This window comes from Empidonax traillii, unplaced genomic scaffold, assembly GCF_003031625.1.
Source record: "Empidonax traillii isolate 1590-97213 ecotype Southwest subspecies unplaced genomic scaffold, ASM303162v1 scaffold34:size3740991, whole genome shotgun sequence".
Lineage (NCBI taxonomy): Eukaryota > Metazoa > Chordata > Aves > Passeriformes > Tyrannidae > Empidonax > Empidonax traillii.
Window position 1 is genome coordinate 240,890 of NW_020955227.1, and position 24,983 is coordinate 265,872.

General features: G+C 45.8%; 1 protein-coding gene across 1 annotated transcript in view; it reads right to left on the reverse strand.

The window, feature by feature from the left end:
- The window catches only part of CFAP77 (cilia and flagella associated protein 77), a 57,152-nt gene that overhangs the window by 24,070 nt on the left and 8,099 nt on the right, over positions 1-24,983 (reverse strand). The gene's annotated exons all lie outside the window — the stretch shown is intronic.

Genomic DNA, 24,983 nt, shown 5'->3' on the forward strand with positions numbered 1-24,983 from the left:
AGGAGGATAAGGGGGATGAAGAAGGGACAGCAGAGCCTGGGGTTTATAGCATAGAAGAGAACTTGAGCTCAATAACCTCATTTCTGTTTAGTTTTAAAATGAACTCTTCCCCAGCCCATGTGTGTGCCAGCCTGGTGGTGTCTGTGGGATTAACTGACCTCCCCTCACCCTTTTGTCTCTCCCCTCCCATCTCCATGGTGAAGTCACTGCAGGGTGTGTGTGTCTTGAAACCTTAGTGCTGCTTGAAAGGGAGGCTGTGGAGGAGGGAAGGGAAGGGGTGGGATCCTGGCAGCAGCTTCGGGCTGTGCATCCCTGCGAGGGAAAGCTGGAGCAGGGTCAGGAAACAAGTCCCCAGGAGCCCTGAGGGCATGGTGTGCACGCTTTGGGACAGGTTATTTTCCATGGGAAGGGTGTTAGAGGAGCTGGGATGTTGTAGGTGTTGTCAGGTCTTGTTGGGAGAACGAAAGTGCTGAAATACTGTTCTAGTGCTTCTCCCTGAACACCAACATTGAGGTGACCATTATTACACTCCAGAGTGAGCACTCTGTGGATTAGGAGGTGCTGAATCAAATGTAGACCAAGTGAAAAGAGACTGCAAATGAACCACCTCCAGCTTCCCACTCTGGCAGGCTGAGGCTGTACAGCAGGGATAAGGGACCCAGCTTACTGGAGCTGCCTATGTAGGAACATCATCCAAATCCAAATTTACATCTGCTCCCAGTGCAGACCCTGGCCAGGGCCTCAAAGCAGCCATGGCTCTCCTGTACTCTGCTGGCTGCTTTCCAACATGCTCTTCTGCATCACCCTCAGCTCAGGCAAAACTCTCACTGAGCCAGTTTTGCCTGGAGAGTGAGGGTTAATAACCCCTGCCCAAAACAGGCACCTTTCCAGAGGGTTCTGTGTTGAGCTCTTTAGAATTTGCTCTTAATTTCTCAAACTTTTTCATCTGGAGACATTTCTCTGTGCACTCAGTTTGGGGTTTCTCAGCTGCTGTATCTATGTGTAGCTCCACAAGCCCTAACAGCACACGGTGGCTGTGGCACTGGGATCCTCACCAGTGTGTCCAGGGGGGAGATGGGGGTGCCTTGATCATGTGGTGACAACAGGTCTGCTCCTCTGCAGAGTGTGGCAAGCTGGCTGCCTGCTTTGCCAGTTTGGGATCACTGGGTCTGCACACCAGTACAGTGATTCTTTCAGGTAAATCCGGGATCTTACTTCTCAGGTCTGAGAGGGAGGTGCTTCATCTTGTTCCGGTTAAATCCACATATTTGTGTCGCTACAAAGCAGGTGTGGTATCCCCATGACTCTCAGGAGCACAAGTTCACCAGAAGATGAGTTTTGTGGACTTGCTGAGACCCTTTGGTAGGCTCAAAACCCCCAGGAGGCTCCTTGCCCTGTGCAAAAGGACAGATCCTTCGCTGCCCACAGACCTCTTTGAAAGCCACCCTGACGCAACCTGTGCATGATATGGCTGCATTTCCCGAGCTGCCAGTGGCAGAGGAAGGGACTGCCCCTTTGCAGGTGTGTCCAGCACCGAGCACGAGGGCAGTGAGTGGGTTTTTAGTGCTGCCACGAGTGAAATGCCACCCCGGCAGTGCTGAGCCATATGTGCCCGCTGCGTGTGAGTCGGGAGCTCACGCACAGCACACAAACCTCTGCCAGGGATGATGAAGTGGCTTTCATTGCTGATCTATTTCTCCTGTATTTACAGCTATTTTTAGAGTGGTTGTCACTGGTGTACGAGGGAAAGGGTGTAACGTTCCTCAGAGCCGTGAGAAAAGGCTTTTTCCAGGGAGCACGTTCTGAGACCGGAGCAGTTAAGTGAGGTCAGAAATCTGCAATGATGGTGAAGGTGTGGCAGATGGGAGAAAATTGCTGTGAGACTGCAGGAAAGGAGAGAGGTTTGTAACCTGTGGCAAAGCTGCTTCCAGACCCTCGAATGCAGAACTGTGGAGAATGAAAGAAATTACGGGCTTTAAAGAGTCCCTTTTGTCGAGCACCTGAAGGCAACACAGTTGGGTGTTTACTCCATCACAAAATGAGTGCATGCTGGTTCCTTTTATGATCAGGTGGCATTTTACAGTCACTTTGCACTGAATAAATAAAGCTGAAGGTGCTGGATAATTAATTAAAAAAAAAATCTGGTCCAATATGTTGAACATGGAGAGAATCTGTGCCTGAATCAAAATCAACGAACTCAGAGGACTCTGGTTGCCTGCCAACATCTTTTACCTACAAAAGAAGGGGAAGGATGTAGCAGGAATGAATCTTGCTTGGTGTAATCCAAGATTACAGCCTTTCTCATTCATAAATTAACAAGATGCTGTTTCCAGCTCGTGGGCTGGTTTCATTTGTTTGTCCTGGGGCATTATAGGTGTGCTCTGTCATAAAGCAGTGGGGAGAGTGAGCCAAAGTTGATGCAGAAGGTCCTTTTTTTCTCCCCCAGCCCCAGCACCGTTCCCTGTGTTCAGGTTTAGGTTGTCACAAAGCTGCTTGGCTGGAATACAGATCTGTCTGACAGCTGTGCCCATCAGCAGACAACTTCATTAAACCTCATTAAGATGTCATTTCTCTGCCTTATTTCCCACCTCTTGGCTCTAATTAAAACCGTCTCTCTCTGCATCCCAGGCGGTCCTAATTTTCTCTGGGTACCTTCTGCAAGTTTTCTCCCTTTACGACCTCAGTGAGGGGAAAATCCAGCATCCTAAATGCTGTTTATCCAGCCTGCTTGGAAAGGACAGCTCTAGACTTTTTCCTGAAGCATTCCCAGAGCACCCAGCAGGGATAACACCTCCTCCCAGGGCCGCAGGAGATGTGCACTGAGGCTTTTGTTTGCTCACTCCAACTGTCTTTAAGGACTTGGCTGATCCATCCTTTCCCTTTGGACACGATGATTTTCGTGGTTGAACCAGGGGTGTGTCTGGACTGGGTTTGGAGGGTGCCATGCTCAGACCAGCCCCAGCACGGTGTTGGGGGGTGTCTGATCGCTGGGGATACCTTGGCTGGCTGAAAAGCAAGAGGTGTTGGGTGTATCAGGATATCCCTGACCTTTGCTGAGCGGTTTCTGATTTCTTGAGCCCTGGGTTTGTATCTGAGTGTTGGAAGATGTTTTGCCGCCAAGGAAGAGAAGGGGTCTGTTTGTGAGAAGTGGATGCATTGTAAAGGTGTAAGGAAGCACAAAACCCTTCAGGTTTGGGGATGGAACACAAATATGTCTTGCAACAAAACCTGAAAGGTTTTGTTGCAAGACATATTTGTGTTCCATCCCCTGGTGTTTATGGCCCAGTGACACACATTGCATCAATTTTCTGAAGACGGCTGAGACTGAGAGAGGTTGGAGACGTGTTTGTGCAGAGCTCCAGCGAGAGACAGGCGTGGATTTTTAATCCCTGCCTCTGCAGCCCTTCACTGGGAGGGAACGCTGGGGCTGCCCCATCCCCTCCTCTCTGGCTCTGCCCCGTGGCCACCTGCAAACTCTGCGCCGGTCCATTTTCATCCTGCCAGGCCCTGCCTCCCTCCCACCTTCTGTTCCCCTTTTCATGACACCCCCTTGTACAGTAAAGCCTCCCCGTCACGCTGCCATTACTATTATTATTGCAGATTTACTGCACTTGCAGAGTGAAGTGATTGCAGTGACAAGGCCCAGCATTTTTCCCTCCTTCCCCCCCGCGACAGCTTGAAATCAAGCCCTTCATTTGCATTTACATGATCTTGCTGTGCAGCTTATGAGATCGGGAGATTTATTTGCTACTTAGCTTGATGTTTGATTACACTCTAAGAAGGCAGTGAGCTACAAAGTGCAGGGATACATCAGAACTGAGCTGCTGAAAGCCTCTGGGGGACAGTAACTCAACATCAGGTTTAGGTAGATGAGAAAGGGAATGTTCAGTGTTTTGAGAAAGGCAAATTTGATGAGGGTTTTTTTTTTTTTTTTTTGTTAAGGGTAGAGGGAAAAACTTTCACAAAAAAAAAAAAAAAGGGAAAACAAGAATGTTGTTCTATAAAAACACACCTGAAAATCTGGATTTGTTAGTGCAGAAGAAATCCTAGCAGGGGCTGGTGGCTGCTGGGCTGCCTGCCGCTAACTGCTTGCAACTTCCACTCCCAAGAAGATTATTAATAATAAGTTGGCAGTCATCTTCGAAGCTTTTCATAAGCATTAAAGGTCAAAGTCAAAGGAAGTTTTGCTTGATGGACCACCACAAAATCTGTCCCTGATTTATTAAGCTTCAAAACATGCCACTGAGCATTAATCCTCTGTAATAAGGGGGAAACTGAGGCAGGGAATCAGTGTGACCATGTAGGACAGCAAAGGGAATGGAGTTTGGACTGGGGAGAGAAGCAGATCATTCCTAATGGTCTCCTGAGTTCAGAGTGGGAGACCAAATTGTTACAGTGTCCCACAGCAGTGTGAGATTCTTCCAGAGAAAAGGGTGATGGTTGTGCAAACTGCTGCCCTCAGAGTCGGGAACGGCAAAGCTCGAGGATCTTGCTGTGAGTTTAACTCCTTCCATCACAAATGCTGCAGACAGGGCACTCTGCTAACCCAGGGTATGTCCACACATGCCATCTGTGCTAACCTGTGCTCCTGACTGACCTGCACTGGGAGCTGCAGCCTTATTAGATACCAACCTTGGAGTGTCAGGTCGAAGTTTGAAAGGTTTTCCCCTCTGAAAGCCACGTTGTGTGTGATGCTGGCGCTGGAGGCTGGGTTGGGTAGGGCAGGGAGAGAAGGCAGATGGCACCTCCAGCCCAGGTTCTCCCTCCCCAACCCCTGGCACCATCTTCCCTGCTCACAACAGGGCTGTAACACCCACAACCAAAGGCCACACACGAGTCCCCAGCACAGAAACCCCCACCTAGGGAAGGCACTGTCTGATACAGTCACTTCGTGTGCGAACTGTTTGCACTCAGCTTTTAGTCTTGAAAATTGCCCTGAGATATGCTATTACAATTAATCATTAAAGACTTAAGAAAGAGTATACCCCATTACATAAAAGACTCCGGCGATGATCTTTATCCAACTTGTAAAATGGGCAGACTTGATGCGACTGAATAATTTTCCTCTCATCTGCACAAAATCATGAATGCAAGTCAGACTTTGAGCCTGAAGTGAACACTGCGAGACCAGCTTATAATTACCAAAACAGAAAAAAAAGAACAGCGTTTTCTAATGAATGACAAGCCACTAGGTGGAAATCTAATTTGGTCTAATTAAGCAGCCTTTGTGAGGATTTGTCTTTAGATGAAAAGAGGGAGCCAAAGAGATCTAAATGCAAATGAACTCCATCATTTTGGTTTTAAAGGGCCAGGCACATATGAAAGTATTTGCGTACACAACACTTTCATTTGTCTTCGTGGGTGTATTCACCTCCTGGTTTTCCACTGAAAAATCCTGTTTGCCCCAAAATTCTGGCACTCTGAATACTAGTCTTCAATGAGTTAGAAGATAACGTGCTGTTAGAGGGACAATTTTAGCAGTGGTGTGTTGCAACTGTGAAAATTGCCTTTCTCCATGACAGGGCTGCTCCTTTCTGCTGTTTGAAAACTGGGCTTGGGGAAAAAAAAAAAAAAAAAAAAAAAAAGGGATGTTTTTTGCTAAGGAGTCTGATCCCAAGTCTGTCGCTGTCGATGTGTGGCACCGAATAACTCTCAGGTCTTTGGGGGCACCTGCTGGACCCTGAGCTCCTCCTCGGCGCCTCTGTGTCAGGATGAATTACTTCAGCATTGATAAATCACCAACACCTTGCCCAGTTGTGCTATTTCTGCTGATTCTGCCGACAGTCTCCACGCTGGGAGCAGGCAGCCCAGGTACAGCCCCAAAGGCTGAGACTCGCCGAGGTGTTTGACTATAATTGAGATGGAAATATTGAAAACGATCTCCTGCTCTATTAAACCTGCTCCTGCCTTTAAGATAAATTTGAGCCTGTGTAAGGTTTTGTGCCAGTGCTGAAGGTCAGAGAAGCACATGTGTTTTCTGCAGAGGGTGTCACAGCTTGTGAAGTTCACATCAGCCCCTGCCTGCTCCCAGCCCTGGAGGACAAACAGGGGCTGCAATCAGGAGACAAAGTCCCTGGCAGGAGGGATGGGTTACTTGGGCTGAACGAAGATGGGGGCAGTTTACAGCTATCACCAGACTGAGATTTACCTGTATATGATTTTCCTCGAGCTACAACCCCCATTTACCTCTAAGAGACAGGATGAACTTGGGATAGATTTGAGGACACGCAGGGACAATGGGAAGGAGGTTTGGTGGAGCAGCTGAATGGAGAGACACTTTTCTGAGTCCTTGCTCTCCCTGTGGGCAACATAAAGGGGAAAATGGAGGCATGGATGGACAGACCAGGGTGGGAAAATCAGTGGAATAATTCTTTGATGTGGCAGCAGTTTTGGAAGCTTTGGGGATAATGTGGGCAGAATAGTGAATAGTAACTTGGCCAAAAAAAGCTGTTTTACCATCTTTGCAGTTGACTGCCCAGAGAAATGAGGGGCATCCAGAGAGGAGCTGGAAAGGATGTAGTTGGGTAGTCATTTCCCAGAGACCCACAGCACTGGGGGTTTCTGCTGTGCTGCAAACCCTGAAGTCAAATTCTGCCAGGAAATGTTGCCGTTGGCTTCAGTGGGAGCACCAGGTTTAGCTGAGAAAGGGTGTGGGCTATTTGAGGATGAGAGAGAACATTCTCTAAATGTTAAAGAGAATGGAAAATGGTGTTTGTTTTTTTTTTTTTTTAAAGGTTCTTTCCCTTTCTAGCAGTTATGACCTTTCCTTTGTGTTTCATCCTTAATAGTATCTGTTCTTTGAACCCCTCCATCTGCTACTTCAAGAAAAATCCCCTTATGTTCTCGAGGCCAGATGTTGGCCCAGATTATGTCCAGAGCAACTCAGCTCAGTGAAGCTGCTGTTCATACCATGTAAGTCACTGCTGCTCCTTCAACTCCTGTTTTTATTCAACCCTCCTGCTTTTCTTTGGGTGCCATAGAACATCTTAAGCTAAATGCTGCCAGCATAGCATCCATATGAGCCACAGTGGCATTAAAGGAGCCGAATTCAAGTGAGAATTTGACTGTGGGCCTTTCTGAGCACACTGAATATTGGCCACATTTCCTGTACAGTAAAATAGTTCCCCGGCAGCACAGACCTCTGATTCTTGGGCTAAATTAAATCCCTGGCTGCAAAATGAGATACTGGCTGCCTTGAGAGCTACCTGTTATTTCAAAGAAGAATTTGTCTGAAGTCAATACACTTGTGGTACCTCCTAGAACAAAATTCAAATATTTTACACAAGGAGAGAACTTGTTAAATTCGAGCAAGCCTCTGGTTCAGGAATCTCTAAGTTTTCTCTTAAGGAGAAACCCTAATCTCTGATCACAGATGCAGGAACTTACCAACTTCAGTCACCTCATGTACAGAATAATCTGCAATTTCATTAGAGAATAGATAAAGTTTTTGCTGTTAAAAAAAAGGATGCTGTTTCTTTAATGTAATAAAACCTCAGCAGGACAGAACGTCTTTACTAGACTATCCCCCACTATTCCCACAAGAAATCAAATATAATCCTATTTAAGAAGCTTTAAATAATTTTGAGCTTTCATATTGACTTATTAAAATGCAGCTTAAAAAATGCCTTCCTTGCAATCCCTTTACAAGGGTCAGGGATATAAAATTTGAAGAAATATGATTAGTAGATCAGTTGGAAAGATATGCGGCAGCTTCCAATTTTATTATTTAAAATGCCCTTTTAGAAGAGAAGGTGATTCTGTAAAAAGTGGCACCATCTCCCTGAAGGAATCTAGTCCTGGGGTTTCCAGCCTGATCTCCTGCATTCAGCACTCAACACTTCTGCCAGGTTTTTCTCAGACCTGAAGAGCCCTTGCAGCTGGGCCAGAAGAGCTGCTTTCAGCGTCCTCACAGCCCAGCAAAATTGAGGCTTATCAGGCTCAAGCCCAGAATAAGCCAATAACACCTGTGGCCATTCCTCGCCTGGTGCAGAGGACAAAGTGACAATAGAGAAGCAAGGATGCCCCAGAGGACAAAGCCACTGCAGAGCTGTGGCCACAGGTACAGCCTGGCCCCCCAGAGCTTTTCTTTTAGCCCCTGGAAACTTGGAGAGATGAAGAGCCGTAAACTTTCAGATGTTGCTTGGAGATGGATGCGTCCCTTTTTTATTTTTTTTTAATTTTTTTTTTTTTTTTTAGTTTCTAAACATTATATGTTGGAATAGAAAATTATAGGATGAAAGAGGGGTCCTGCTGTGCTGACTTGAACTCTCTGCAGGGCGAACTGCATCTCCAGGCAACGGCTGCAAACTCCACCTGAGTCCTGAGGGGCCCAGGCAGAAATCTCCTTCCAACAGATTTCAGTCCAGTTGCCCACGTTCATTCCTGCTGAGTTCAGAGGAGCTGCAGTCCCCCTGGGACCAGCAGGGTTGGAGGGATGTAAATGATGAGACGATTTGACCCCCGCTCTTGAAGTGGATGAAATACAAGGAAGACCCAAATTGTGCTGTCAGGCAGGACTCCCATTAAGCACAGAGGGCCTTGTGCTAATGCAGGAAATCTGCCTGAATCATTTGCTCTGTCCTACAGCAAAATGTATTCAACATGCTGGAATTTAACTGCAGAACCTAGTGAGCAAAATCACACCCTGCCCATTACATTTACAGCCAGTTACTGTGAAATCCTAATGTGTCAGACTTTCTCGGGGAAATCAGGTAACTAATAACTTTACTCCTGCCTAAGGCTGGACTTTGGTCAAGGCTGTCAAGGCTTCTATGATTTTCCTGTGTTTCTGGAAAAAAAAAAAAAATCTATGATTTTGACACTCTGGGAGCTTCTGTGTGTGAGCAAGGAGAGAGCTGGAACAGCTGAACTTCCCTGGGAGCTGCAGTGCTCAACCCAGGGTGCTCTGCAAGGTCAACACCAGAGGGTCCTGAGCCCACCAGGGCCTCTGTCTTCAGCTCCTGATCAAGCCTGCCAGTCAGATGCGCTTAACTCCTGGCAGGATCTTGCCCAGAGCTTTTTCCTGTGGCAGAAGAAGCAGCAATGACACCAACAGCAAGACCATCAAGCCCTGGAGGAAAGCCTTAATCCTCCAAGGAAGAGTTGAGAGGGTTTTTCCCTGCCCTGTCTTCCGAATTTTCTACATTTATAACAATAATTGTGAAACTGGGCTGAAATAGCCCTGGCAGGTTGCTGCCAATGGTTAACAACTCTGGTTGCTCATGGGTCAATCTTATTAATGGTGCTAAAAACACAGCTTACAAACTAATGCCTGTTTCCTTCAAAGTATATGTACTTCTAAAATTCCTTACAATCCTACATCTGACTTCCCCATTGCTTTCCCCACCAGATTCTCTCAGTATAATTCCAGCTCTGCTTTGTTCTACCCTTTTTCTCTCCCCAGTCCCACATTTTTTGGGAAGGGTAGAACAGAAGGGGTTGGAGACTGCTCAGGTGACCTACACGAGGAGCCCAATTTCTTTCAAAGGGACGACCTTCTGAGGCAACCAAGAGTTGGCTCAAAAAAAGTCACTTCCTAATTGCACCATATTTGCTAAATCAGATATTTCATGTGCTTAAGAATTCTCTGTGCTCCCTTCGTGTTCAGCCATCACAAAAGGCTCCTGCTCTGCTGGAGTTCTGACCCACATTTTCCCCGCTGCAGTCCAAATTTGGTCACTAAAAGGTAAAGGGGGGGGGAAATCTCTTGTCTCATCACATCTCTCCCAACCCCTGTTCAGCTGCTGTGGTATTTTCCTTCATTATGCTGCTGCCTCAGACTGTAAACCTCTCTAATTTCCTACATCGCAGCTATTTATTTAAATGCTAACTCGCATTATGAAGTGATAATCCACAAGCGCAGGAGATAATTTATGAAGCATTTAAATTAAGAGGAGCAGCTAATTGGGAGCATGTGTCTTATAAGCCTTGCTAACACCAGAAAACTACAAATTAGGGAGAAAATGGAAGATATTTTTGTCTTGCTTTTTTTCTTTTGTAATGCACTGAGGAAAAATATTACCATACATCACAGGAACAGTGCTGTTCACAGGAGTCTTCTGTTGTTCCTTTCGTAGTTAGTCCAACACACAACGCTCTCGTTATCACAAATTCCTCATTATAACACACAAAATCATCTCTGCTCTCAGAGAAGGTGGAGCGAGGTGGGGTTTTCTGTCTCCAAATAAAGCGGAATAAATTTTCCAGGAAAGGTCCCCTTCTCAGCTACAGGCATTAATTTAAAAGAGCAAAGACTCCCTTGTTATGTAGGGATGTTAAAGTGCATTTAATTTAGGGCTGCACCACGCTGTAAGAGTTTTATAGGTTTCTGTTGAAATGAGAATGAGCATAAATGGCTGTGAATCAGGGAAAAGCAAACGTGCCACGGCCTCGAGGCTGAGGGAATGCACTGTGGATGCTCTGCTCAGATTTTGACACCAAAGTCACAAACTTTCTGTTTTCACTGCAGCTTTGTGGTGGTTTATCCATTAAAGAAAACTAATATTGACCTGACTGTGAATAGCACTGTGCCCCATGCTGTGTAATTCCCAGGATACAGCTCTGTGCCACGGACACTAAACACTGCTGGGCTGGGCTGATGGGGAGAGGAAGGGTTTGACACCCAGCCAGGACATTAACGTTGGGAAATATGGTAATTATCCCCAGTCTGAGGTTCCCAATCCTGCACCAGATTCCCTGGGAGGCTGCTGCCTCGGTGGGGAGGGTGCAAGATTGGGTGTCCTCAGGAGGCAGCTGCTTCTCCCTGCAAGTGCAAGGCTCCTTTGGTTGGTTGTTGGGGGTTTTTTTTTGGGTGTCAGTGCTTTGATCAGAGGAAACATCTGGGATGTTCCCCCATAGGAGCAAGAGGGTTTCTCTGCACTCCCCAAAGCACCCCAGGCATCCAGAGGATTGCATTAACACAGTTCAGAGGGAACTCATGGCATATGGAGCTGGCACTAAGGACCACCTCAATATCCAGCCCTCTGCCAGCCTGCAGAAACCACTTTAGTTTTCAGTACAGCTGAGTGAGGTCTTTAGTCAGGAATCCTCCTTTATCAGGCAACCAGTTCATGTGGGTCCCTTGTGTGGCTGCTTGAGACAGATTTGCTGTTAGAGTAAAATATTGTGTGCACTCCCTGCCTTGCAGGGAACTTGGGAACCACAGCGAGGTCCTCGGATGGAGGAGGCTCTGGAAGTGTCTGTGTGTGAGTTCAAGCCCTACACATGACTGCATGTGTGTGCACTGCATGTCTAGAAAATACCTCCCCTTTAATCTTTGCATCGCTGTTTCTGCTCTTGCAAAGCCTCCCTTTACATCTCTCCTGCCAAAAGCAGTCAGCAAACAGGCTCTGGCATTATTGGAGCTGCTCCTCGATTCGAAGGCAACCATAAATCTGAAACTTCAATCATATCTTTATGATCATTCAACAAACAGAGATGGAGGATTTATTCAACATGGGATAGCAAAGGGGAAACTGCAGGGGGTTATTGCAGGAGATATTGGTTTAGCTAAGGCAGAACTGCTCCCTCGGGCCTCTCTAGGGCCGAGCCAATGAACAATGGCACCAATGACAATAACAAGGCAATTATGGGGAAGAGGGTGAGGAGGGGGTAATGCTTTGTTAAAGATAGAGGTAGGATTCCAGCATGGTGTCTCTTTTGTGTGCTTTCCAAACTAAAGGATGGTGTGTCTGCCCGGGGTGGTCTGATTAGGAGCTGGTGATCCTAAAAACACAGCAAATGCTTCAAATGCCTGTAGCTTGCATGTGATTGTGCTGCTCTTAGGAGGGTATGAAGATTTCCTCCCTAATTAAATAGGGCTGGCAGTGGGTTCCCCTAATCCATGTTGCGCTCCAGGGCAGGAGATAAATACATAAAGCTCTGCTGACAGAGGTTTGTCTCTCTGGCTCCATGATGATGTTGGGTTTTCTGCTTTTAGAACTAACCTTTATTCCCAGGAGGGGACTCAGGGCACCTCCCCTTGCTGGGAAGACGCTCAGACCTTCACCCAGGTGAGTCACAGTGTCGTGCCACAAACACTAAAGCCACAAACTTGTCCTGGAAAGGCCATTTTTGAGGTTGCTCAGTGACCTGGTGCCCAGCCTTGCACTGCTCCCAGTTTCATATTCAGGATGACTTTTTTTTTTTAATTACTGTAGCCAACTTTCAACATGCTGAGGAGAGAGAGAAGCTCAATCCTTAGGTTTCAAACACAAGAAGATTTTTGACCACCATAAGCAGGAGTGTCTGCACCTGCTCTCATGGGGGGCAAACTGGGGCAGTGCTGGAGGGGCTGCTCCTGTGGGACCCCCCCAAACTTCATCCTCGGGGTCAGCCTCAACCAAGGGGCCTCCAGCGCCTGAGCACCAAATGGGAACACAAAAGCACGAAGGGGTGGAAATGTTCGAGGGTGAGATGGATCCTGCCCCTGCTGCCAATGGATGGGACCTGCATGGAATTAGCAAAAAAAAAAAAAGATGCCACGGTGCAAAAGCAGGAACTAAGTGATCCATCCCCACCTGTCCTGCCTTCCCCTCCTCTTCTTCTGGCAATTTTTCCTCCTCTCCTTTCCCTGGCGTGCCCCTGAGCGGTTTGTTTTTGCCGGCAGAAGGAAGCTTGAAATATTGCGAGGGGGTTGCAGGCAGCGCTCCCTGTGGCCCTGCCCCTGATGGCAGGAATGCAGACATAAAATAACCCAGCGCCATCCGTAACCTGTCGCCAAAGCCCCTGTACGAGGTGAGAGTTTTCCTCCCTGCCGTGGCTGTTAGCTGCAATGTATTTCTCCCTGCACTAAGCACCGTCTTTCCCAGGGCTGCATTACAATGATTTATAAACCCCATTTCTGGGGAAAACTAATAGATCAAAGTGAGGAGAAGGAAAAGGAGACATGAAGCAGCTGGAAGAAGATATTGAAGCATGAAACAAAAACAGAAATGAAAAAGTAGTTTGTGGCACCAGTGAGTTGTTCTGTGCTGCACTTCTATTATTGAAAAATAATAGGGGGAATCTGTATTTTAATCCATTTTTTTTTATAAGAGACGTTCAAGTAATCTGAAAAGCTCTTCCTAGAGCCAGCTTGCTTTTGTGTGTTTGTGCATCTCGTACAGAACCAAACACTTATTTTGCTGTTTAGCCTTTCCCTGTCTATTCTCATGTCATTTTCAGACTTCCCATGTTTTAAGCAGCATCCAGATTTTCTAACAGGGTAATAGAAGGCACTGCATGGAGGACTGATGCTCATCTGGACCTGAACCTAGGATATGCTTGTTCCTGGGCTGAGACTTGGGCAGGTTTTACAAAGGGACACCACGGACTGAGGTCAGGGTGGCCAGTGAGATGTTCTGCCTTTGTTTCTGTTTCCTCTCCTGCACAGTGGAGATGAATGGACAAGATTCATCATAGGATTCAAGTTGCAACCTGACTGAACCGAGCCAGGAGTGCAGACCAACGCTCCTCTCTTAGTTTTACGATGATTAATGCATTAGTGTTTGTAAGAGCTTTGGCAACACGGAGCTAATTGGGCTTTTGCGTGTGTTCTGCTTGCCTGGTTCAGCCACCAGACATCCCTGACTTCAAACGTAGGCAGGGCTGGAGAATTATTATGAAAATAACCATAATCCTTGTGGAGCACTTCACATATTCACGGGGCTGCACAAACCTTCTGCCTACAATTTCCCCGTGTAGTGCAGATGTAAAGTGCAAGCGTTACACGCAGCTGATGAAATGCCTTGAATAGGACAAACAGCAGATTTGACAGAAAACAGACACGTGTGGCAAGACCACAGGGGCTTTCCTAAGAGCTTGTGCAGAGCCAGGAGATGGAAGCTGAGGAATTATCCCCAGGCACGTTCCAGACTTGTCTGAGGTTTGTAGGTTTCCATTCAAAGTGGTTTTCTGTGTTCCTGTTGTTTGTTTAAATTTTCTTTCTCCCTGGCAGTTTTCTGTTGCCAGTTAATGCTGCAGTGCCGTGCTCACTTTAGGCTGGCTGGGTTGCCTTGGTCCCTGATTTCTGTTGCATCCTTTGGTGTTGGTGAAAGTGTTCCTGGGGGAAAGGAGATGCAGGGGTATGCTCATGGATGTACATGATTGATACTTCTCATGGATAACACGAGAAACAAGCACGTGTTGAACACTCTTGTGTGCCTGCTCTGCACAAGGAGGGTCTGGGCTTGTTCCCACAGAGGAGCAGTGGTGTATTTTCCCTTTGGTGAATTGTAAAAACATGGCCTGGAGAAGGCACATCCAGGATGATGTTCGGTCTCCAACATCCATGATGTGATCTACTTTCTGCATGTAGATCACATGGCATGGCTGTTGATGAGAGAGCTAAACATTGCTACTTGGAAGATCAACACCTGCCCATTCAGTCAGTCTCGTGGGTCTTTTCCACCTTGAGATACTCTACAATCCTCATGGCCAGGCTTGATTTCAGCTCAGGGCTTTGATCAGTGAGAGCTGGATGACTTAAAATGAAAATATAACTCTCTTTTTTTGCTCGTGCCGTGTGTGAGGCAATCTGTGAACCTCTTAAAAAATGCTTCAGACAAGAGAGGTCATCTTGCTGAGATGTTCAGCCCCCTCCTTCCTTTGGCTATGTAGCCCTGAGCAAACACATCCCTGCTGGACCGTGAGGGTGTCAGAGCTGGTCCTTGGCATGGTGGCACACGTGGCAGAGGCCCTGTTATTTTTCCTGCATGGATCCATTGTGCTGCTGAGCAGAGCCTCATGCAGCTGCCTCTTCCATCCACAGGCTGGTAGCTGCTGACTGCATCCCTTATTACAGCAGGCAAAAAAAAAAGCAGCCCGTGCTCTAATAGCTATTGTAACCCTCCTAAAACTATGACAACATCCTTCTTCTGACTCCCCATAGCCCAGCCAGTCTTTACTCTTCTTCTCTTTCCTGTCTGCAGAGAGAGCTGGCAGGATGAAAGACAGCCAGGAAGGCAGGGAGAGCTGAATGTGGACTAAGAGCTGCCAGAGGAATATGAGAAGAGAATTTTGCCCTATAAGCTTTAATAAGGTGGTGGGTTAAGAGAAATGCAGCTGGGGAGAAAAATGGGGAATGTTCTTTCTCCAAATGGGCACTGCTTCAGTTTGTAAAAACACCAGGGATTCCCCATGTGGCTTAATTTATTATTTTCCCACTCGTTAAATGCCAAAACAATAAAGCAAAATCTATTGTTAGCTTTAAAATGCAGGTGATTTGCATATGGCTGTGATAGTCCTACTGCTGCCTTTATTTAAACTCAGTAAGCCGAGGTACCTTTAAAAATTATGACTTGTTTTACATTTAATATACTGAACTATGTTAACATAATATTAAGGGGCTGACTTCACAGCTTAATTGCTGATCACGTAGAAGGCAGCTTTAGCAGCAGCAGCGTCAGTCTGGCAGTGCTGCATGGCCTGATCTGAGCAGCTGGAAGAGCAGCCAGCACAAAGGGGCTGGGAGCTGCTCCCTCCTTCCCTGAGAGCACCTCCAAAACCTGGAGTCATTTTTCCTCCACCCCTGCTTTCCTCCCTGGGGTTGGAGGGTGTTGGGCTCCCCGTTGCAGAGCAGAGGCTGCACAACACGCACAGGACATGGCTGTGCCTGCACAAAGCAGCACTGGGGGGTTTTTTTCCCCATTCAGTAAGATGTTGCAGATGGGAAGGAATGCACCATTCCCTGGCAGAGCTGGGCACACATTGCACTTCCCAGCCCTGGGTCTCCAAGGTTGCTGCGGGTCGTGCAATTCTAATGTTGCTGTTGCGTCTTCTCGTTTTCTTCCTCCCTTCTTTGACCCTTTGCTCGTGTCAGGCTGAATGCAAAGAGGGCAGGGTGTGGGAAGGGGAGCCAGGTCTAGACTCTTAACCTCTCCTTGAATCCAGAGCCCCTCTGACAGCATTTTGGTCGATACAGTTGGCTGAGAGTGCCCGTGGCTGCTGGGGAAGGGTAAATTGCTGCAGTTTCCTGTACACCTTCTGTGTTTGCAGCACACTGGACCCCTGGACCAGCACTCAACAGCAGGGCACCACCTTTAAGAAGGCAGCTCCTACAACTGGCTGACTCGTCCTCGATCCCCAAACCTCCAGCAGGAGAGTGGCACGTGGTGCTCCCCTTCTTGTACAGTGTCAGAAACATCATCAGGATCCAGACACTGCCCCAAGATGTGTCCAAAATAGGAGGCACTCACAGGCTTTTCAGGAGCTGAAAAGGTAACCAAGCGTTGCCAGCTATTTACATCCACGTGTCTGTGACTTCCACACGTGGCTCAAATACCAAGTTCCAGACTCCTTAAAAAATTTGCCTTTTTCTCAGTTAAAAAAGCATAAAATTTAGAGAGATGCACATACACCAAGTTCTAGCCCTCTATGATTTAAAAGAGCCGAGTTATAGGCCCCTGAAAATTGAGGTTTATAACAGAAGCCCTGGCAAGCCCTTAACTACAGAGAAGCTACCAGGCGTTGCAACAATAATTGGGAAGGGAGGGAAAAAAAATCACACCGTGTTTTTCAGTGCTTAGCTAAGAAATACAACAAGAGAGTTTATTGCTTGCAAAACACAGCTGCAGTGCCTCAAATTGGATGGAAAAACGAACCCTGATAATTTATTACACCCCTAAAGTCACAAGAATGTACCCATAAATTACTTTTTTGGAGGGGGAGGGAAGTGGTACCACTGTAGTCCATTCTGCACAACCTACTTATTAGTATCATAATTTATTATTATTATGCCCTGCTGCAAATAGAGAGGCAGATAAAACTCAAATCTATTAAAACAACCGCTCCACTTTCTCTGAGCCACTGAGGGACACCATTCCAAAGGAAATGAGATAAATTACTAAGACAAATGCATGAGTCTTGCATTAGAACACGTAGCTTGTATATATGCAAGAGCAGGAGGATAATTCAGGCAAAAAAAAGAGTCCTGTTAAGTTTTACCATTCAGGATTCAACACAGAGGGATTGCAATAACATCAAGTGGTCAATTAAATGTTTCTAATGTATAGATTATTTTTTTTTCCTAAAGATCCTGTGTGTTAACTTGGAATGACTGTGCAATGATGAAATAACTGCCCTGCTCCTATTGCAGAATACTTGGATCAGCATTTATTTAAAAATGTGCTTTATCCACAGTGAGTAGACACTGTACTGATAAGTCTGAAAATTGCACTGATAGAATATATATATATAACACTTATATATCCAAGGGGTGCTGATTAATTGCAAAGCTGATTTGAATTTAAGGTTGGTGAAAAGACCTTTTTTTTGCAGTCCCAGAAGGGCAAAGTGGCCAAGCCAAAGGGGAGGTGCCATTATCAAGTTCACCATGTGCCTCTGCTAATGGGTTTAAAATACGTCAGCAGGAATTTTGGTTTACTTTTCCTTCATTTCTCTTCTGGAGCAGCAGTTTTTAACACTGTCCTCCCTTTTCCTGCGGGTTTTGGGGTTATTTTATTTTTAAAGAAAAATGCTACAAATGTGATACAAGTCCATATGGATTTTTCTAAGCAGGGTAAGAGTTGTGCAGGTTTAGGTGGCTTCACTTTTATGAGTGCTGGGGATTCTCAGGGCGGAGACACAAAGCCAGGAGGCCTCGATGGTCCACAAAGTAAACAAACTTAATGAGAAGAAAAGAGTCAGCAATCATTTCATCTCCCCTACAAATCCTGCTGCTCTGGGCGGGGAAAAAAAACAGCCAGGCCACGCAGTGAGACACCAAAACTTTGTGCTACAGAGGGTGGGGGAACAGGAGGGACTGGTGAGGAAGGAAATGAGGCACCCACTCACCCTGGTACTGCAGAGTTTTGGGTATTTACAGACTGCTGGTGGCCTGTGCCAATCTCTCCATCAGATCTCTATTGTACACTTGCACACTTGTAGCAGCTGTTCGTGTGTGTGTCCATGTCTCTCTCTCCTGAATGTTTCTCCACACCTTTTCATATTCCATGCATTTGCCTTTTTTCTGTGGGGATTAATCTTCATCATTGTGGTGGTACTTGGAGTGAAAAATGGAAAGTATATAAAATTGTTTACTTTCTGAGCTAAAAAGGTATATGAAATACACTGATAAAGCTACATTTGATGTTGCTCCAGGTTTGGGCTTGGACATTTTTGCTCCTGCAACTTATCTAATTGCTTCTGTAAGAACACAAGGGAAGAGAAGGCAAGGACTTGTTCCACCTTCATTTGAATGTCAGCTGCCAAATCCAGCAATTTTAACTTTTGCTTTCTGGGCCTTTGCTGAGATCCTGGATCTCAAAATTCCCAGGAAAAGCCGAATTTCCACTCCATCAAATGACATGCTGTCATGCTCTGTAAGGATATTTCCTTCAGAGGTGGCATTTGCCTCTCTGGCAAAGGGCAGAGCTACTTCTTGGGCTCTTTTGGCAGTTTTTCCTCCCACTTTTGCCTTTTCCACAGGGAAATGTTCCACCTGCATGGCCTGGTAGTTTCTAGTATTTATTTTGGTAGCTGGTTACCTTCCTCCTGAGGTTTTGGCACTGCCCATTTACAAGCAGGAAGGCAAAGAGTGGCTCTGACACGGGCCTAAAATGTGGTGCTTAGTTTCTCCTGTAGGTTGATATTCAGCTTTTTCATAAGAGAAAACTGTGCTTTCCCTGCATTAGAAGCTGTGGATGAATTCCTGCTGTTTTACAACTTCACAGAGAAGCCCCAGGGCTGGCTGTGGCTCTGTTGGTTTTTAGCAGCAGTGAACAGGGTGCTTTGAGCACCAGCTGCCTCTCTAACGGCAGACCCCGAAAGGCTGCTCAGAACAGAGGCTCTGGGGTTCTTCAGCTCTTACTGACTTACAAATATTGCCTGGAAGCCACGGGATGATGCCATCTCTGATGAAAAAATGAAATACAGCATCATTATCAAACGAAAAATGAGACCAAAAGTATTTCTTAGGGGGGTTGTGTTGATTGGATGGACAACAGAAGCACATTCTTGTGAGAGACACTTCATGGGTGATGTTCACCTGCCTTTTCCACGTGGTGTAGGAACCCCTCTATGTAAATGAACTGTAACTGGGTTTGTGCAGTACAGGTGATGTTGGGCAGCCCTTCTCCAAGCCTGGGTAGAATTCTGGGGGAGATAAAAGAAGTGCTGCACGTACTGAGAGGCAGGATTAGAGCCTGGCACCCCCAAATCAGAGACATCTCTGACGCCAGTACATGGACAGACCACATGCCTGAAGAGATCAGCCAGGAATATGGAAAACTCAATCTCAGAGAGCCATTTTGTGTTGCTTTGGGATCCATGTTATTGTTCAAGCCAAGGTTCCAAGGCAGTATTCCCTCTCCAAAAGGGAAGGGGGTGATGGGAGCCTGAGCAGAGCAAGGATAGTGAAATTGGAAAGTATTATGACACACAGACATTTAATATTACATCACATGTAAGGGAACAAGCACATATGATTGCAATATTACAAGATGAATATAGGTCCTATGACGTTAAATTTAGTGCCTTGTGATTGATGACCCTTTGTTTCCAGGTTTTCCTTTATGTATATATTATTTCTGTAGGATAAGCATCTTACCAGCTGGAAGAAACATACAACTTTTTTTTTTATTTTCTAGCATGTAATTTCTGTTTGATTCACAGCTAATAAATAGGTCATCTTGTACTTTTGAAATGCCAACATGCAGTAATTCAGTGAAATGGAGACTCTACATTAAAAAGCTGTCAACCTCAGTGCAATTTTGCTGCACCCTACGCTCGGGAAAGATACCTTGTCACTCATGGTTCAGCTCTGTTTTCCTGAAATATCTCTTCTTCTGCATAAATAATGAATATAGTTGCATGAAAATATCTGGCACAATGTCTGTTCTTCCTCCTCCTCTTAAGGAGCTGCAGTGCAGCCTCTTTATTTATTGGTTGATCTCCCCAACAAATCTTAACTGGAATCACAGGTGTGGTAATAGCGTGGCCCCCTCCCAGCTGCAGGCAGGTGTTCTCTGTGCTCACCCCCTCCTTCCCCTCCTGGCTGAAGGCAGGGAAATGATGCCTCAAAAATAATAATAAAAAAAAAAGCCTTTGCTGTTTAGTGTTTCTCAAAATCTAAAGGCTACACAACACAGAGTAATTTAAAACACTTACTTACTTTCAAGCTCTTTCCATTTCTAATGTGTTACGCAGGTCTTGCCCAGAAAAAGTACCAGCCTGAAGCAGATCCCAATTAGGAGTATTTAATTGTATTCTTTAAAAAAAGCTGGATATAAACCCCATTAGATTACTAAGCCTGTCTCCTAATTCATGTGATCTGAAACACACAATTTACCAGGGTTTTTATGGGTTTCTTCTGGTAGCTCATTAGAGGTGACACAAGGATGGCAAAACCCGGTTCTGTGCCTCTGATTTCCACCACAAACGTAGGAGCTGGGCTGCCCTGCTTACTCACAGGCCAGAAGGAGTCCTCCAGTTTTCTATTCTGATCTCTAAAATCACGGTGCTTTCAAGGGATCTCACCTCTTGAGCCAGTTTGCAGATGCAATGCAAGGCAATTTCTGCAGCTCCGATTTCTGGGTGTTTATAACCCCCCATCACAGCGCACAGACAAAATTTCCAGCCAGAGATTGGATCCTGCAGGTGTTACTCACATGAATGGTTTCCCCTGACCCCAGGGTTTGATAATGTGATGTCAGGCAGGGGCAATTTCAGTGAAACTGCACCGGGCTCAAACGGTGAGAAATTTGGTGGTGCCTTTTGCGGGTTGGAATTGGCAGGAAGTTGAAGCTTTGCAAGATCCAAACCCTGTAAAAATGGGAAAAGCGGGGTGTGCCAAGCCCCTGTGAACTGGGTTTTACAAGGGATAAAGCTGCTGAACCCTCACAGTGAGGTCCAGAAGTAATTTAAATCTCTTCCCCTCTCTCCCTGCTCCCAATTTCCCCGTCCCAGTTGTTGTTAGATGCATCAGCTGAGGAGAGTTGGAGAGTGACACTAATAAGGAGGGCTCAGACACACTAAGAGTATTAAAAGGTTAGGTCATGGTGTGTTCTATTAAACAGAATATTAATTGAATTCTTGACATCTGAGGTGAACTGTGACATGCTCATGGGATAAATATTGCATTTAACAGAGCATCATGACCTAAAGCTCTAAATACTATTGAGCATCAGTGCCAATCCCTCACAATAGATCTTGGCCTCCGTCCTCGGGGTACGGATGCTCCCTTGGAGTTTGGGAAGCTTGAGCTGAAAAACAGGTTTCACATTTCTTGTTTCTGGTCTCAGTTAAGTCCAAAATTGCTTCTTCCACCTCAAGGCTACACTCAGTCTCAGACCTTTGGTTACAGACTCTGAATAAAAAGCTGGAGCTGGACTTTTCAAATGCCACGTGTTCCAGCCTATTGGACACGGTTCAAGGCAGGTTGAGAGGAAATTTCTCCACCTCCACCCCCACACCGTAAAGAAGATTAAAACATTAAAAAGACCAATTAAAAATGGGGAATCTCATGGCAACATTTTCATTAACCCTCCCCGGTTCTTCTTTCTGTCTCATTAGTCGTCACGGGGAGAGGAAGGATCATTTTAATTAGCAGCATTGTAAAGCTTTATTTAAGGCAACTGCCCCTCCTGCTGCTCTCTGGATTACCCTGACGGCTTATAAATACAATACCAAATCATTAACAGCCAAAAACAACACCGCTGAAGGGGCTGCAAGAAAGAAGATCCACTATGGTCAATGTTTAGGGCTCTTTAACAATGTCCTTTCTCCTTATTCAGGCATAATTCAAGCGTAATATTGGGCTTTTCAAAACAACTCCATATCCTCTTAGAGCAAAGCCCTTTCTAGCTGAGGATACCATGTGTTCAACTCTCTTCCCCTTTGTCTTCGAGGCAGTGAAAGCACAGAACCACATCTGATGGGATAGACACGGGAGATAAGGTCACAGGTTTTCCAACATCCCAGGTTAGAATTACTTGTAAAAATTCCCAAATTAAAGGGACTGCAGCCCGCTAACAACCTCGTAGGAGGGAGGTGGGCAACAAGACCCCAAACTGAGTCACTACATTGCAATCAGGGATTAGATGCAACCAAGATCTCTCACCCTCTTGCAGGATCTTGAATCAGAGATGCATTAATGGAACCAAACAGATCCTAAATACCCCAATACTTGGGAAGATCTGATCTTGCCTCCCAGCCCCTGGATATTTTCCAGTCCTGCACACGAACAGAACGTTTTCATTCTGGACCACACTACAGGACCTCCCTCTTTTGTGTCCAGCAGAATAGTGATTGAAAACATCCCATTTTTTAAGATGTGAGCTGCACAAAATGTCCTCCTTACCAAGAAGCCACCACTCTGTTAGGATCATTAGGACTCTATTAGGATTATTAGAGCTATTAGGAGTCCCCCTTTAGATCTGTGGCCTACTTTCCCTGACCTGAATATTTAACTACGGATTCCTCAGCACACCTGGATGCTGCAACCTCTAATTGTTCATCACTGTCCAGCCAAGGCAGCTCAGCCTTTCCCTTGGAGCAACCTATTAGCTACACGTGGGAGTTTAAGTGCTGTGAATACCAAAAGGTGGAGTTTTTGTGTCGGGATCACAGTCAGGATTTGATTCTTTAAAGTCCTAACGTCCCACGGCTGAAAGTTGCTGCTGAGTTGCCACGTTGCATTAAGGTGTATTAACCACTTAATTCTTCCACTTTATTGCTTGACAGAGGACAAAAGATCTTAAAATTGAAGTCTGAAAATACCAAGTTCCTCTCCCCCTGAAAGCAAGCCTGCCCTGACTTCAGCTGGAGCACTGAAGAGAATGTGGAGATAAGAGTGGCAAAAAAAGGTGTACATTCCTTAAGAAAGGTTTCAAAATTATTCTGAATGCTTGATGTTACTTATGTGAATTATTTTTAATAACAAAAAGGAAGACAGTAATGATACACCACTGAATGATTAATGTCTTTCTATATAGAGTTTATTTTATATTAAGTCAAGGTCTGTATCTGTGGAGGTTTGCAGGGAGAGGTGATATCTTTTATGGAGGTAACTGCTATGTGTCAGACTGTCACAAATGTAAGGGAATTAGAAACAACTAAAATATTTCCAGTTAAAAAAAAAAAAAAAAAAAAAAAAAAAAAAAAAAAAAAAAAAGGAGAGGAACACCAAAATTCCAGTTTGGGACTGACCAGAACCTCTGTCTCCATCTCAGCTCCGAGAGGCTGAGCAGGTCCCAGAGTTGAGCTACTGTCACCCAGTGCCACCATCCAAACTGGGGGAGTCTCACAGAGACCAGAGCGCTGCCAGGACTTCAAGGGATCTCAGCCTCCAGAGATCACAGATGCTAAACTCCCTTAAAACCAGACAGTGAAAAATAGTCTGAGTAACAGTCATTGTAAAAGTTTATATAGGAGTTGCTTTGTTTTCTATTTATAGCTGCACTGTATTTTTCTTGTAATACATTTTTAATGACTTATAAGGCCTAGTTATTTATTCTCCTGAAGCCAAATCCTTTCTCTGCCCTGATAATGCAAGGGAGTGAGCTTTGCACAGCAGAGCTCCCAGGGAGATGCCTGGATCTGCTCCCTGCACTGGCAGCAGGCTGGGGGACCCCACACGGCCCTGGGGACCCCCAGAGCACCCAAGGGACTGCTGCCCAGGCACCCCCAGCCTGCAGCTCCCCACTGCCTCTCTGCACAGGGACTGCCTGTGCAGGGCCCTCCCTGCGCCAGAATATTTTCAAATTAGTAATTGTACTCTCTGCACACAAGGGAGCATGTTTTTGTGGTTATTTTGCCTTACATTTCCTAATCCAAACTTAACTTTATTTAAAAAACAACCCCCAAACCTGCACTGCCACGTAGGCAGTGGCCCCTTCCATCTGTGTGTTGAAAAGTTGAGTAGAATGAACAACAGGCCAAAATTAGCAGAAGATGGGACTCTTTGAAATGGCAGCTTTTTGCATGAAATATAATTAATCTGCTAAACCAGCATCCATCCCTAAGCACAAATGCTGATTGCCTCATGATGAGTCTAACCAGAATGGTATTAACTCCACTGTTCTTCCTAAATTGTTATATACCCAATATTTTCTTTTGCCTCTTTCTTCATATTTGGATTAATAACTATGTAATCACTTCATTAGTTTATTTAGATTATGTTATTTTAGGAAATGATTGTTTAGATCAGCCCTGTCCTTCCCATCTAACTGTGCCTTCCCAGAATTAAGTAATATCTGAGGAAACCAATTAATTGCAGCTCGCCCGCTGTAATGGGGTCTGCTCTACAATGTGGCAAAGCCTAATGGAGTTTTAATTTCCCCGTGGTGAGTCAACATTTGCTTAAAGAGAGGAAACTGTTGGAGCAAACCACTGCCTGAGAGAAGTCTGTGAGGCTGTTCAGGCATCTTGGGGCTTTGGTGGGGGGAAAATTCCCAGTGGGGAGTAGCTGGGGCATCAGAGAGCCTCCCAATAATTCCCACCCCAGGCTGAGGTTTTTCCCGTGGACTTTTATGACTCCCAGGCTGCACCTCCCAACCTTGCAGGGATCCTGGGGGCTAAAATGAACTTGTCACCCACTGAAGGTTTGACAGCCCTTTTTTAATGCACTGGTCTTCCTTAGGCAATATTTATTTCACTGTCTTGTGTCCTCCCTACGCAGTTTTTGCACCAGCCAGTCCTTGTGGCGGAGCAGAAGCCCATCGTGGTGGGGGCCTGTCAGAAACCAAAGCTCATCCCTAAGGAACCTGCTGGGAGACACATGGGACAGCAGAATCTACAGCGAGAGTTTGCCATTAATTGGCTTGTTCAGAGTGTTTAGCACTGCCAGAAGTTACATTTGGGATTCTGGGGGGTGGAGGGAGAGGTAAAACACCCAGAGCCTTTTGAAATGCCCCTGGTCCCTCCCTGGCTCTGAGCCCCTTCCCAAAGCTCAGCCTGCACTGGTGACTAAAGACTATTTTGCTTGGCAAAAGCTGCCAAACTTCTCAGGTCGGTCTGATCTGCCTTCCCCAATCGTCTGACAGCTTAAAAGGTTGGAAACAAAGCTA